The 16,621-nt window shown below is 47.1% G+C and overlaps 1 long non-coding RNA gene across 1 annotated transcript in view; it reads right to left on the minus strand.

Annotated features, from left to right (window-relative positions):
• Positions 1-16,621, minus strand: part of LOC126291577 (uncharacterized) — a 91,447-nt gene that overhangs the window by 55,515 nt on the left and 19,311 nt on the right. The window lies entirely within an intron of this gene.

A 16,621-nucleotide genomic window follows, 5' to 3' on the forward strand; every position in this document is an offset into this window, starting at 1 on the left:
ATTCCACAATCGCAATACCAGATCGGATACGTCTATCATCTTGGCTATACCTTTACATAACACAAAATCTTTCTCCGTGTCATTCTCCATCTCAGCCATACGACTATGGAACGCACTCCCCTGTGATCTGCGTCTTATCCAGAACTACTCAACATTCAAGAGGGAACTCAAAACTTACATATTAGGGACGGTATAGCCACCATTCTTGTGCCCCTAACATCTCTTTCTTTCTTCTCTCCATCACAGCTTCGAATTTTACCATTCTTTTTCTCTTCTTCAAACCTATCTACCTCTTATATATCTCTTTCACCCCATTCTATCGTCTTATGTCTCTGCTCGATGAGAATAACTCACAAGCTGCAAGAATATAACGAGAAAATTCCCAACTAACTGACATTCACAAAAGAAATGTATGTTTACTTTCATATACTTAGTCACTATTATTATTATTATTATTATTACTATTATCATTATTATTATCATTATTATCGTTGATTGTTATAATTATTTTTATTGTTATAACTATCATTGTACTACTGTTATAATCTCAAATTTTTTTGTTTGACATCAATACTGCATAATACGTTAAATGTTCTTAATGTTATTTAGTAACTGTAACTCGTTCAATCTGAGTATGCCTGGTTAGGTGTAAGAGAGGGCCTGAAGGCCCTAATCTTGCCAGGTAAAATAAATGCATAAATAAATAAATAAATAAATAAACAGAACTTTATAGCATTACGCCAGTCGCACAGATGGTCAAAGCAAGCAAGGGTGTTTCATCGAGAGAGCTGAAGAAAAGGTATGGATTAACAGAATTAAATGACGACGTAGTCACTTCTACTCCGCTGGATACAAGTTTATAAAAACCAGTAGTATCAAGGACCTAGAGTATGCTAGCGCGCCATACAAAAACTCGAAAGTACGGATCGTGAGCAACAAAGCAGCGCAAATGAATCGGAGGAAGACGCTGCTCCGTCTACTGTAACACAAGAATACGGCTTTTGGAAACACAGACGGCTAGCGCATGGGGAAAAAAAACTGCAACTGAAACACATCAAAGTGGCGAAGTATAACTTTACTTGTCAAACCTCACTATATCTTTAAAAAGCAACTCATCTCGAGAATGAGAAGACACGGAACTCATTCTTCCGCATTTGTATAAATATGCTGAACAATGTCTTATCGTAGTCACATAAAGTATGTGCCGAGTGAGCGTTAGTTTTCAAAAGCTGGTGACTCACAAGTGAAATAAGTTGTCTCCTAAATATTTACATCAATTGCTCGTTTTCGAAGGCATTCCAAAAGGAGAATGTTTTCTTTAACCACTGTCATTAAAGAAGAAATAGAAGTATGTAATGTTTTTACATGACTATAAAATAAGCAATCAGGTAAAATATCATACGTACTCAGCTTTACTTCATTTGCATAAAAAAATTTAGAAATACACTGAAGAGCAAAAGGAACTGGCACACCTGCCTACTATCGTTTAGGGACCCGCGAGCACTCAGATGTGCCACAACACGATGTGGCTTGGATTCAACTAATGTCTGAGGTAGCGCATGGAGGGAATTCACACCATGAATCCTGCAGGGCTATCCGTAAATTTGTAAGAGTACGAGGGGGTGGGGGCGTTGGGGTGCAGGGGCGGGGGGAAGGGTTGTGGACATATCTTCGGTACAGCAGGTTGCAAGGCATAACAGACATGCTCAATAATGTAATGTCTGGGAAGTTTTGTGGCCGGCGAAAGTGTGTACACTCAAAACAGTGTTCCTGGAGCAACCCTGTAGCAATTATGGTCGTGTGGCGTGCCGCATCATGCTGCTGGAATTTCCCACGTCCGTCAGAATGCACAATGCACACGAATGGATGCAGATGATCAAACAGGATGCTTACGTACGTGTCACCTGTCAGAGTCGTTTCTACAAGTATCAGGGGTCCCATATCACTCCAACTGCACTCGCTCCACACCATTACAGAGCCTCCACGGCGTTGAAGAATCCCCTGCTTACGTGCAGGGTCCATGGATTCATGAGGTTGTCACCGCACCCATACACGTCCATCGGCTTGATACAATTTGAAACGAGACTCGCCCGACCAGGCAACATGTTCAGTACTACAATGTCGGTGTTGACGGGCCTAGGCGAGGCGTAAAGCTTTGTGTCGTGCAATCATCAAGGGTGGCATTGGGCTTCGAAAGCCCATATCGATGATGTTTCGTTGAATGGTTCACACGTTGACACTTTGTGATGGCCTAGCATTGAAATCTGCAGCAATTTGCGAAAGGGATGCACGTCGAACGATTCTCGTCAATTGTCGTTGGTGACGTTCTTGCAGGATCTTTTACCGCTCGCAGCGATGTCGCAGATTTGGTGTTTCACCCGTTTCCCGATATTCACGGTACACTTGTGAAATGGTCATACGGGAAAATCCCCACGTCATCGCTACCTCGGAGATGCTGTGTCCCATCGCTCGTGCGCCGACTGTAACACCAAGTTCAAACTCAGTTAAATCTTGATAAGCTGCCACTGTAGCCGCAGTAACCGCTCTGACAACTGCGCCACACACTTGTCATCTCATATCGGCGTTGCCGACCACAGTGCCGTATTCTGCCTGTTTACATATCTATTTGAAAACGCATGCCTTTGCCGCTTCAGTGTATATCTATATGAGTAGGTATCGATATTTTTGGACTATCGCAAGACCACTTGAGTACTACTCATCTGAAGACGAATAGATATTTTAACAGTATCGGAACATCCCTGGTCGGGCGTCGAGAGTGCGTGAATACAGACAGCGAGCGCGACCGTACCTTCGCGCCACGCCACGGGAGCTCTGAACAACGGTCGGAATGTTCAAAAATGGTTCAAATGGCTCTGAGCACTATGGGACTTAACTGCTGAGGTCATCAGTCCTATAGAACTTGGAACTACTTAAACCTAACTAACCTAAGGACATCACACACATCTACGCCCGAGGCAGGATTCGAACCTGCCACCGTAGCGGTCACGCGGTTCCAGACTGAAGCGCCTAGAACCGCTCGGCCACAGCGGCCGGCAACGGTCGGATTGAACGTTCCAGTGGCACGGAAACCGGGGCGTATGGCAACACCAGGGGACGGGACGGGCGGCCTCCAGAGGAAGGCAGGAGGTCAGCTCCCCGGCTTCTATCTGCCTTATCTCCCTGGCAGTCGCTTCCGACCTCGGCACTTATCTGGCGCTGCGGCGAGGCGGCAAGCTACGGACAGCGCCGTACTGGTTACGGCCGACTACTCGCTAAAGGGGCCCTCACACGTTCACAGTTATTAGTTACAACTAGCTAAGTGTCCGGCGTTGCCCGGGGATTTATGTATGTGAATTCTGCAACTCTGCCTCACCCTTCCTCTCTCTCTGTACATCTCCTCCCCATTGCTGCCTCCCTACACCTTCTCCATCTCAACCCCCTACACTCTACCCATCTCCTGCTTTCCCGATCACGCTCAATCGAGTAGAAGATTGGTAGTTCTCACCGCCCCCTCCCCCACAGTATTGCAATACACTACTGGCCATTAAATTTGCAACACCAAGAAATGCTGTTGATAAACGGGTATTCATTGGACAAATATATTATACTACAACTGACATGTGATTACATTTCACGAAATTTGGGTGCATAGATCCTGAGAAATCAGTACCCAGAACAACCACCTCTGGCCGTAACAGCGGCCTTGCTACGCCTGGGCATTGAGTCAAACAGAGCTTGGAAGGCGTGGATAGGTACAGCTGCCCTTGCAGCTTCAACACGATACCACAGTTCATCAAGAGTAGTGACTGGCGTATTGTGAAGAGCCAGTTGCTTGGCCACCATTGACCAGACGTTTTCAATTGGTGAGAGATCTGGAGAATGTGCTGGCCAGGAGAAAAGTCCAACATTTTCTGTATCCCGAAAGGAACGTACAGGACCTGCAACATGCGGTCGTGCATTATCCTGCTGAAATGTAGGGTTTCGCAGGGATCGAATGACGGGTAGAGCCACGGGTCGTAACACGTCTGAAATGTAACTTCCACTGTTCAAAGGGCCGTCAATGCGAACAAGAGGTGACCGAGACGAGTAACCAATGGCACCGCATACCATCACGCCGGGTGATACGCCAGTATGGCGATGACGAATACACGCTTGCAATGTGCGTCCACTGCGATGTCGCCAAACAATGATGCGACCATCATGATGCTGTAAACAGAACCTGGATTCATCCGCAAAAATGACGTTCTGCCATTCCTCCATCCAGGTTCGCCGTCGAGTACACCATCGCAGGCGGTCCTGTCTGTGATGCAGCGTCAAGGGTAACAGCAGCCATAGTCTTCGAGCTGATAGTCCATGCTGCTGCAAACGTCGTCGAATTGTTCGTGCAGATGGTTGTTGTCTTGCAAGCGTCCCCATCTGTTGACTCACGGATCGAGACGTGGCTGCACGATCCGTTACAGCCATGCGGATAAGATGCCTGTCATCTCGACTGCTAGTGATACGAGGCCGTTGGGATCCAGCACGGCGTTCCGTATTACCCGCCTGAACCCACCGATTCCATATTATGCTGACAGTCATCGGATCTCGACCAACGCGAGCAGCAATGTCGCGATACGATAAATCGCAATCGCGATAGGCTACAATCCGACCTTTATCAATGTCGGAAACGTGATGGTGCGCATTTCTCCTCCTTACACGAGGCATCACAACAACGTTTCACCAGGCAACGCCGGTCACCTGCTGTTTGTGTACGAGAAATCGGTTGGAAGCTTTCCTCATGTCAGCATGTTGTAGGTGTCGTCACTGGCGCCAACCTTGTGTGAATGCTCTGAAAAGCTAATCATTTGCGTATCACAGCATCTTCTTCCTGTCGGTTAAATTTGGCGTCTGTAGCACGTCATCTTCGTGGTGTAGCAATTTTAATGGCCAGCAGTGTAGAAGTCTGGCAGTAGTTGCAGCCCCCCCGCAGCCCCTCCCCCACAGTATTTCTTTTCAGATTGTAATTAATATACGTACTAAATTTGGTTGAAACCGTTCCAGTGGTTTAGAATGAGCTTTTTACCAGCCACATACGAAATACATTTAGTATAGGCCTACACCATTAGCACGTTGCTGGTTCTGACTCCACAGTACAGGGTGATTCAAAAAGAATACCACAACTTTGAAAATCGAGAGCTGTGCAAAGAAGGAGAGTTACGATTTTTCTGTCATCGATTGAAGAAAGCTGTCAAGTTTCATTTGGTTGCTCATTCAGTCGCTGGTAGACCTGTTGGCCACGTGACTTTCAATTCAGCTGTCACTGCAAAGAAGGCGACTGGTCAACAAAAAGGTTTTTTGTTTGATTTGAGAGAGGGGACGAATCAGCGAGCTCATCGGCCACCTTCGCATGAGGGAAGGATGGGGAGGTAAGTCTGCCTTGCCCTCTCGAAGGAAACATCCCGGAATTTGCCTGGAGCGATTTGGGGAAATCACGGGAAAACCTAAATCAGGATGGTCGGACGCGGGATTGAACCGTTGTCCTCTCGAATGCGAGTCCAATGTGCTAGCCACAGCTCCACCACGCTCGGTCCAACAAAAGCCTTTTTGTGTTATCGAGTAGGGCAGAAGTGAATCGCCAACAGTGTGCATTTGGAACAAGTATGGTACGCAACCTCCTGATGTGTGTTTACGTTGCTATAATTTTTTTTTTACAAGGAATGAATGTTTCGGCAAAGGGAAGCACGGCCGCGCACGACTGAAAAAAAATGTGAGCCCCAATCAGGAAGCACTCTCTCGCAGTCCAGGAAAATCGACATTCCGAGCTAACAGATTATCTGTTATCCCATTCGAGAGGCACGTCCTTTCGTCTACTAATCGCACGGTTTTGCGGTGCGGTCGCAAAACACAGACACTAAACTTATTACAGTGAACAGAGACGTCAATGAACAAACGAACAGATCATAACTTCGCGAAAATAAAGAAAGTAAACTTTTCATTCGAGGGAAGACTTGAAGCAAGGACCTCTCGTTCCGCAGCTGCTCACGCTAATCACGGCGCTCCTGAGCTCACGTTATCCTTGATGTTGCCTATCTTGCGCATGGACTACTCAGTTTGTATATTTTGCTTTTTTTTCATAGTTACACACAACTTCTTCCTGTTTTCTACATCTGATTTTGTAATTTGTCCTCCTAGCTATGTAATTATGTAGTTATGTAGTTGTCAATTCGTTCGAGCAATCAATCATTCATGATATGAAACACAGTCATAACTCAGTCACTCAAAATGATTCAGAAATTTTACTTGTTAGAATGAAATCAGGCGATCATTCTTCTTCTCTGGAGGCTCGTGCTTTGCGGCAGTCTGCTAATCTGTACAAATAAAATGCGTCGTAATTTTGGGAGCGTTGTATAATCAGTCGGGAAATCTCAGATCAAGCGGATATTTCGCTTTGATGAAGTTTAACCTTCCGAAGAAGTAATGGAGCTCTTGGTTTATTAAATGCCAGTTCGTATGCAGTCTCTCGGAAGTTCCCTTCTGATTAACAACTACGCAATATATCGATGAATATCATTAATTCTCAAATGTCAAATACACACCTTTTGCATGAAGGAGCAATATATATATCACGTCATCTTCCCGGTGTAGCAATTTTAATGGGCAGTAGTGTAGAAGTCTGGCAGTAGTTGCATAATCGAACAATTTCGTATCAGTTATCTTTTGTCAAAAATCTCAATATTCAGATAACAATTGTTCAAACAAAGCTCAGGCTAATCGGCACGAAGACAATCCCGGAAGCTTTTTTTTCTAACAACCACCAGAGAGAGTACTACAAAGAATAATTATGTGGTCATGGCATAGCTATTGTATGAAACTACGTTGCGCATGGGTTCTGCGAGTATGAAGATAGAAAATTAGTAAACGTCATTCAAGGGTAGAATTGTATCAGAATGATTCAACGAATATAAAGAGATATTACGATCGGCTGTTCAGTTTTTCAAGGCCTATCCACTGTGCCAACTTGTAACTAAACCTGAGGGGGGTGCGATGGGGAGGTTCCCTTGTAAGAACCGGAAAGAGAGACGGGCATGCTAGAAATTGTATGTAACGCATACGGGCTACAATTCATCAGATGTAGACCGTGGTTTTAGTTTCGCGACTGACAGGACCAGGAGAAGACCAGAGCTGTCAGTAGTATCTAAAGAATGACTCTTTGCGGCGGTGTAGTCAAATTTACGGGACGGGAACACAGTCGACAGAGGGACAGGTAGAGAGAGATGTGGTAAGAATGGTGGTAGGGTGGGAGGGAGGGAGGGAGAGATGCAGACGTGGTCGCGTGGCGAAACTGTGCGCCACTGAGCGTGGCCTTAAGGGGGCCCCGACTGGGCCACCGTGCAGACGCTGTGACACGGTAAACGGGTTGCGGTGTCCGAAAAGCGCGAAGGCCGAGCCGGCACGCAACAAAGAGGAGAGGATAAGGACAGGGCGAGGTGAGGCGAGGCCGACAGCGGACGGCACGCCGTGACACAAAGGAGCGCGCCAGGCAGCTCTCGCTACTGGCGGGCGAGGCCGTCCTTGGAGTAGGGCGGCTGCTCTCACCTCTGTACACCCCGAGAGGCGCCTGCTCAAACTCGATGTTTATTGGCAATTCGATTAGAAAGTAGACATACTGTAGGAAGGTTATGACAGTGGTGTGGGAGCAGGAGGCGGAAGATCAAAACGGTTCGAGACAAAGAGAGGTGTTCAGCAAGGCGGGTCGCCTTCCTACTTACTCTTCGTTACACTTATGGGCACAGTCAGGAAAGAAACGAAGAAAATACGAAATGAATATCTCAATGCATCTGGGGAGAGAGACAAATTGAGGTAAACGCAGGATACCGCGGCCGTTGTCACAGTCAGTTAAATTCTTCTGGGTTTGAGGCCGCATTGTCACCTATAAAATTCCGACGATTCGGCGACTGTTGCAAGGCGCCTTCCTCGGTGTGTATTGAATAAGATTCTGAGGAAGGCGCCTTGCAAAAGTCACCGAAACGTCGGAATTTTATAGGTGACAATGCGGCCTCAAACCCAGAAGAATTTTACTGACAGAGGAATTGAGGTTCAGAGACGATCGCATTGCCAGATTTGAAAAATTTAAAGAATTCAACTCGACTACGAGTAACAGTAAGACAGTGGCAATGAAGGTGGACAGGACACCCACATCTTGTAAGATCATACTGGAAATAGAGAAGGTTGAATGTGTGAAAAGTTTCAGTCACGTGGGTAGTCTCACGTCAAGTGACAGAAGCGCCTAACTAGAAGTTTTACACAGAGTAGCGAAAGGATCTAGCTTCTTCTGTCAAATACGAAACCTATTCGGAGGCAAGGGACCCCCGATAACAACTAAAAACACCGTGAAAAGAGTTATCTCCTGCCAATCAAATGGTTCAAATGGCTCTGTGCACTAAGGGACTTAACTTCTAACGTCATCAGTCCCCTAGAACTTAGAACTACTTAAACCTAACTGACCTATGGACATCTCAGACATGCATGCCCCAGGCAGGATTCGAACCTGCGATAGCGATCGCGTGCTTCCAGACTGAAGCGCCTAGAACCGCTAGGCCACCGGGGCCGGCTCCTGCCAATCATGACAAATAGTCCGGAGACCTGTGCCATAAAGAAGAGAGAAGAGACTCAAGGACAAGCATCTGAAACGAAAATTCCTTAGGTCAGCTCTACAGGAGGGACAGAGTCAGAAACGAATGTGAACCTTCGTGGCAGATTAAAACTGTGTGCCGGACCGAGACTCGAATTCGAGACCTTTGCCTTTCGCGGCCAAGTGCTCTACCAACTGAGCTACCCAACCACGACTCACGCCCCGTCCTCACAGCTTTAATTCCGCCAGTACCTCGTCTCCTACCTTCCAAACTTCACAGAAGCTCTCCTCCGAACCTTGCAGAACTAGCACTCCTGGAACAAAGGATATTGCGGAGACATGGCTTAGCCACAGCCTGGGGGTTGTTTCTACAACGAAATTTTCACTCTACAGCGGAGTGTGCGCTGATATGAAACTTCCTGGCAGATTAAAACTATGTGGCGGACCGAGACTCGAACTCGGGACCTCAACGTGCTAGAGCACTTGCACGCGAAAGGCAAAGGTAGTGAGGTCGAGTCTCGGTCCGGCACACTGTTTTTATCTGCCAGGAAGTTTCACATCAGCGCACTCTCCGCTGCAGAGTGAAAATTTCATTCTAGAAACGAATTTGTAGGAGAGACCTACAGGTGACACTCACAATGCAGGAAAGAATGAGCGCTGCAAAACTGAACTGGTTACATTTCAGATGTGTTACGACCCGTGGCTCTACCCTTCATTCGATCCCTGCGAAACCCTACATTTCAGCAGGATAATGCACGACCGCACGTTGCAGCTCCTGTACGGGCCTTTCTGGACACAGAAAATTTTCTACTGCTGCCCTGGCCAGCACGTTCTCCAGATCTCTCACCAACTGAACACGTCTGGTCAATGGTGGCCGAGCAACTGGCTCGTCACAATACGCCAGTCACTACTCTTGATGAACTGTGGTATCGTGTTGAAGCTTCATGGGCAGCAGTACCTGTACACGCCATCCAAGCTCTGTGTGAGTGAATGCCCAGGCGTTATCAAGGCCGTTATTACCGCCCGTGGTGGTTGTTCTTGATACTGATTTCTCAGGTTGTATGCACCCAAACTGCGTGCAAATGTAAACACATGTCAGTTCTAGTATAATATACACTCCTGGAAATGGAAACAAGAACACATTGACACCGGTGTGTCAGACCCACCATACTTACTCCGGACACTGCGAGAGGGCTGTACAAGCAATGATCACACGCACGGCACAGCGGACACACCAGGAACCGCTGTGTTGGCCGTCGAATGGCGCTAGCTGCGCAGCATTTGTGCACCGCCGCCGTCAGTGTCAGCCAGTTTGCCGTGGCATACGGAGCTCCATCGCAGTCTTTAACACTGGTAGCACGCCGCGACAGCGTGGACGTGAACCGTATGCGCAGTTGACGGACTTTGAGCGAGGGCGTATAGTGGGCATGCGGGAGGCCGGGTGGACGTACCGCCGAATTGCTCAACACGTGGGGCGTGAGGTCTCCACAGTACATCGATGTTGTCGCCAGTGGCGGAAGGTGCACGTGCCCGTCAACCTGGGACCGGACCGCAGCGACGCACGGATGCACGCCAAGACCGTAGGATCCTACGCAGTGCCGTAGGGAACCGCACCGCCACTTCCCAGCAAATTAGGGACACTGTTGCTCCTGGGGTATCGGCGAGGAACATTCGCAACCGTCTCCATGAAGCTGGGCTACGGTCCCGCACACCGTTAGGCCGTCTTCCGCTCACGCCCCAACATCGTGCAGCCCGCCTCCAGTAGTGTCGCGACAGGCGTGAATGGAGGGACGAATGGAGACGTGTCGTCTTCAGTGATGAGAGTCGCTTCTGCCTTGGTGCCAATGATGGTCGTATGCGTGTTTGGCGCCGTGCAGGTTACCGCCACAATCAGGACTGCATACGACCGAGGCACACAGGGCCAACACCCGGCATCATGGTGTGGGGAGCGATCTCCTACACTGGCCGTACACCTCTGGTGATCGTCGAGGGGACACTGAATAGTGCACGGTACATCCAAACCGTCATCGAACCCATCGTTCTACCATTCCTAGACCGGCAAGGCAACTTGCTGTTCCAACAGGACAATGCACGTCCGCATGTATCCCGTGCCACCCAACGTGCTGGCCAGCAAGATCTCCTGATCTGTCCCCCATTGAGCATGTTTGGGACTGGATGAAGCGTCGTCTCACGCGGTCTGCACGTCCAGCACGAACGCTGGTCCAACTGACGCGCCAGGTGGAAATGGCATGGCAAGCCGTTCCACAGGACTACATCCAGCATCTCTACGATCGTCTCCATGGGAGAATAGCAGCCTGCATTGCTGCGAAAGGTGGATATACACTGTACTAGTGGCGACATTGTGCATGCTCTGTTGCCTGTGTCTATGTGCCTGTGGTGCCTGTGGTTCTGTCAGTGTGATCATGGGATGTATCTGACCCCAGGAATGTGTCAATAAAGTTTCCCCTTCCTGGGACAATGAATTCACGGTGTTCGTATTTGAATTTCCAGGAGTGTATTTGTCCAATGAATACCCGTTTATCAGCTGCATTTCTTCTTGGTGTAGCAATTTTACTGGCCAGTAGTGTACCCTGTGTTTGTACTCGCTTTGCTCCCCTTCCCGTAGCATCGCGCTGCTGCTGGTGCTGCAGCCGCCTGCACAGAGCGATGGGACGGACAGGAGAGGACAGCGGGTCGCGGGTCTGTGATGCCGGCTGCGCCGCGCTGCGTCTATCTTATCAGCGGGGCCGGCAGCGGGCGTGGCCTTGCGCCTTTTCTGCAGCGGATGTGGCCGCACCTCTTGCGAAAGCCGGCCGCGCGTTTCGCAACACCTGCAAGGCGCGTGCCGCAGGGCGGGCCGCCGCCACGGCTGCCTGCAGCTCCCAGCCTGCCGGCTTCCCGACCGCACGCCATCTGATGCGCAGGATTCGGACGTGTAGTGCGGATTACCCACCAGACGTCACTGGAGGCGCGCCTGTCGCAGAAAGCCTGTATACACAGTGTGTGGCCACAGGTGAAGTTGCCCGTGATCGGTTAATCAGCTTTGGCGCCATTTTTCTGCCAAACGTCTCTCGCGCTTCCCATGTTCGCCATGCTTTTGAGTTGAATTGAAGTTCTGAGGACTTTGGGACACGATTAAAAGGTATTTGAATTATTGAGAGACTTGTTATGCGTTGTGCATGCACGTTCGATTTAGTTATATATCGTTTTTTAAGCTCTTATTTCTTTAACAGTTCGTGCATACTGGTAGCATCACAAGCTTTTCTGAAGCCAATGTCTGACAGTCCTTGCTGGAAACGGTGACGCAGGTAAGTTTAAGGACGTGTTCCGCAGTTGTCGTCGTTTGTGTAACATTATTCGTAGTAAATAATTGTAGGTACTCTTGAAGACAGTGTTTTTAATATGCCTACTTACTGTGGGGTAGGAGGGATGTGGTTTTCTTGTTATATTTGGTCGATATTACAGTAGCCTACATTTAACATTACCTGATTTTTGTAATCTTTTCGTTTCTTATCTACGAAAGAAATGTATTCAGTAATTATATATATATATATATATATATATATATATATATATATATATATATATATATATATACACCAAAGAAAGTCGTAAGCAGTTGTTTACTTGTGACATGCAAAAAGTTTGAAGACGTGGCAAGAAGTACTAATACGTCTCACACTTTTTGCTTGTCAGAAGTAAACAGCTGCTTACGAGTTTCATGCATCTGACGTAATACAGGTACGTTAAATCTTTGGTGTTATGCGCTTCCGATACGAAACAAATGCTATACACAACATTTTTTTTTATTTACGTTACTTTCATTGCAATATGTCAAGTAAACGAACTTTAAAGGAGATAAATGCAAATAACGAATAATTTTTACAGCCACTGTATCAAATTTTCCTGTGCTATACGTAGTAGGCTACTGTAATTATATTACAGCTGTAAAAAAAAAGGCATTTAACGAATGTATCAAATTTTCCTGTGCTATACGTAGTAGGCTACTACAAGTATATTACACCTGTAAAAAAAGGCATTTAACGAATGATTTCGCCATAGTGTCTTGTGTTTTTGATTCGATGAGTGTGTACTCTGCTACACTGCTGGCCATTCAAACGTCCCGCCCGCAGTTTGGCAGAAAAATGGCCGCCGTATCGTCCGGTTGGCCACTCTCTCCCTGTAGAGGCTCCCTAGCCTGTCAGTACAAACGTAGGCGGGACCTACTGTGTTGTCACCAGACAGGCAGTACCAGCGGAATGCGTCCTTTCAGGAGCGCCCAGTTACGTGGAACGCGGCCTTGGCACCGGAGTAACAGACCCGTCAGGCACATTTCAGCACTTCTGATGCTGCCGAAGTCGACTGTTTGTGACGTAACTGTGGAGTAGAAACGCGAAGGACCACCCGCAGGTAAACCAAGACGGGGCAGACCTGATGTATAGTCTGTTGGTAAACTGAAGAGCGAGCCAGCAAGTCCCCACTCTGTCAACCCAGCTACGTCACAGGGCGCTTCTACAGGCTGTTTCTCAACGCAGTACCGACCCTGCGGCGGCGCGCGCTTTAAATCTGTGGCGACGCCGTGTACAGATACGTTGCGGCTGCATTTATTTTTAGACAAATGCGTTAAGACCATAAGGAATATAGAAAACGATAGCTTCTTTCGAAACACAACATTATAGAGTAAATAATATTAACATAAGAACTGAAGTCAGGATTCTTCTACAAACATAGGACCGAATGGCTGTTCATAAGAATTTATCTTCCTCTATTGTTATTCGTAAAACGAACCCCATATAATGCAGTCAATATATAGAATTTAAGGCTTGTTCGTACTAAAAGGTAGAAGTTTTCTTTGAAGGACTGCATTGAAACGGAGCGAGGTGGCGCAGTGGCTAGCACACTGGACTCGCATTCGGGAGGACGTCGTTTCAAATCCCGCGTCCTGCCATCCTGATTTAGGTTTTCCATGATTTCCCTAAATCGCTCCAGGCAAATGCCGGGATGGTTCCTGCGAAAAGGCACGGCCGACTTCCTTCCCCGTCCCTCCCTAATACGATGAGACCGATGACCTCGCTGTCTGGTCTGCTCTCCCAAACAACCCAACCCAACTGCATCGGCGCTTAACAATTCTTGCAACGTGAAGGGTGTTTAAAAAGTAAGCAGAAATTTATAATTTTGTGTGTTGTATTAGTCCGATTTGCACTACTTTCTTATGACCGTCTTTGTAAACATGTCTCAAAAGTATGTGTACAATGTCATGCATATAAGGTATTTAGTCTGTTGTCAGATGTCGAAAAGGTTGCATGTGTTGTGGTAGCATCAACGAACATTTGTTTTGTATAAAAATAGATTAGAGAACCTGCATTACATTTTGTTATAACAATCGAATAAAGTGTATGAAATTTTTATAAATATTAAATATTGCTGAACCTGTTATGAGTAAACCAAGTGCATACAAGTGGTACAAAAATTTCAAAGCAGGCCTTAAAGGACAGCGGTTTTAGAAGCATGGATGAGATTAAAAATCCACAGTTAAGAGACGTATAAACTACCCCGAAGAAAGTGTTCGTAAAGTGTTACGGGAATTGGAAAAAGCACTGGCATAAGTGTACAGTATGCAATGAGGAATATTTTGAAGAGGATAACATTGCTGTAGATTAACAAATAAAGTTCATACCAAAAAATAAAAATTAATAGGTGAACGCACCACATATGTCAAGCTTTTTGCTTAGAAGTCCAGAATCAGTGTACGTGTCTCGAAGTGACCCATCCAAGAGCCGGCCACGCCCGACGGTGCTTAACTTCGGTGATCTCACAGGAACCGGTGTACCCTGAATTTGCAGTAACAACAAACAATCGTCAAGGTAAGAGACATGGGAAAGAGGAGATGGATAAATAATTGGGGACCAGCAATCAAACAGAGAGAGGGGGAGGAAGAGACGAATAAAGAAAGGAGGAGGAGGAAGACGAGGAGGAGGTGGTGATTAGGATGCATATCCAATTGCCAATAATGAGGAGTTGCAAAGCACTGCTGTGTTTACACTATGATGATACAGATATTACTAATTAGTGCCGTCTCTCTTTCTTTTCCCTTTAACCAGAATGAGCCACAGCAATGCGTGGACGGGTACAGCTATAGTTAACAAAATAGCTGCCAACGTTTAATCGTTCTCTGACATGCTGGCGCTGCCGAATGAAAATACTGATACAACTATTGATGGTGTGTTGGTAGGTTCAGTTACTGAAGGACTTACGATATAGTATTGTTAATAGAGATTGAGCGTATGGAGGTCCCTTTATGTACTGGCAGTGTCGGGAAAGATGTGTACACGACGGCCTGAAAGCAGAGATTTGCTGACACCGCCAGCTCAAGGAAGAGATGGCACGTCCACACGTACCTTGCAGCACAGATGGTGTCCACAATTCTGTCGCAAGACCTGCCCTCCGCGAATCTACGTGTGTGCATTCCAGGTGATGTGACAAAAGCGTTAGAGTATCCGGCACACATTCTTGGGGGATTTGCGGAGCATAGGTCTAGATCTGAACTACTCGTTCAGTTGCTGCCCACTCCGAAGGGATGAGATTCCTTGCAGCCGACTGTTTCGCGAGGTAGCTCAGCAATCATGGGCGTCCGCAGAAATTTTTTTCAGCGGGGATGTGGGAGCAATCGCTCGCTGCTTATCCCCCGCCGCCACCTGTCGACCTATATGGTCAGCGGCGGTACATTTCTAGCCGTGCCGTTCGCGATCCTGCTGCCTCTGGCGTTGCTTACTGGTCCGTCTGCAGCCTGCGGGCGGTTCGCGGAATCACTGCGTCACGACGCGACCTGTTGCTACGGCTACACGGGGGCCGCCAACCGCAGGTCTCTCTTCTGCGTAGCATCGCTATAAGCTGCAGCCCGTCCCACGTCATGTGGCCACCTCTGTTACGTCATGAGCGACTTAACACACAGCAAAAAGGTCTTCGGTAACCGATAGGACGCAACGGGCCGAATATTTTTGTGGGCAGCTGGGTATCCTATAGTGTTCTACCTGCGCTACGAATCCCAAACTGCCTGTCCCAGCACAACTTCTTTCTGTCGATGTGTACCTCTGGCTGGCAGGACCACTGATGGTGGCTCTGCACCGAGTGGTGTTTTCTCATCAGAGGGGAGGCAGCTTCTCGTCACGGGAAATTTGAAGTCTTGTCTTCAGGGACAGTTCGGTCCGAAACGAGAATAGCCAAAAGCATTCCACGGTATTCGAGTCGGTTCACGTGGCGTCGCTCGCTTGCTACTTCGGAGACGGGATTTCATTGTATTCTCTTGTTTATGTATTATAACTTGCCTGTTACGACAGTACGCCGTTTCCAAGGCAATGGTGCATCAAAGAGTAATCACAAACGCCATTCTTGATACAATATGTTACGATTAAAAGTCTGTTAAGGACACATGAGAAATAAATAGCCTTTAGGAGGTCGTTGCTGAACAGTACTATTACTAAGTTCTGAACGCGGACGGCGTGGTCTCACGGTCACACATACGTGGTTATGATGTCGGAGAAAGTACGTTCGCGACCTACTGTGTGCAAATGATCTTTTTTTCATTTTCTGGTTTATAACAGATTTCGGTCTATTTATTCCTGTACTAGCAATATGATATGCAATATTTGATATTATTTACATTATTTACACATTTTAAGAGCGTGCTCTCTCAGGAAAGGTTCTTCCATGTTGTGACTTCAGTCTGATTTTAAAAAAAAAAAAAAAAAAAAAAAAAAAAAACACGAAAGATGGAACTTTTGCATGAAAAATGACCATCAATGACATTTGTATTCAAGCTTGTTACGGATGCTTTGCTGCTTATTCCAAATATGTTGCGATTTCCGAGGGTCTGCTTAGGCACCAACTTACGAGCAAAGCTGGAATTGCTGCGATTGAAACAAGCAGGTATGACATATATATTCCAGCTTGTCACAAATACTTCGCTACGATCGAACTGGTAACAACACTGTCGTAAATTCAGCGGTCAAG

This window comes from Schistocerca gregaria, chromosome 9, assembly GCF_023897955.1.
Source record: "Schistocerca gregaria isolate iqSchGreg1 chromosome 9, iqSchGreg1.2, whole genome shotgun sequence".
NCBI classification, from domain to species: Eukaryota; Metazoa; Arthropoda; class Insecta; order Orthoptera; family Acrididae; genus Schistocerca; species Schistocerca gregaria.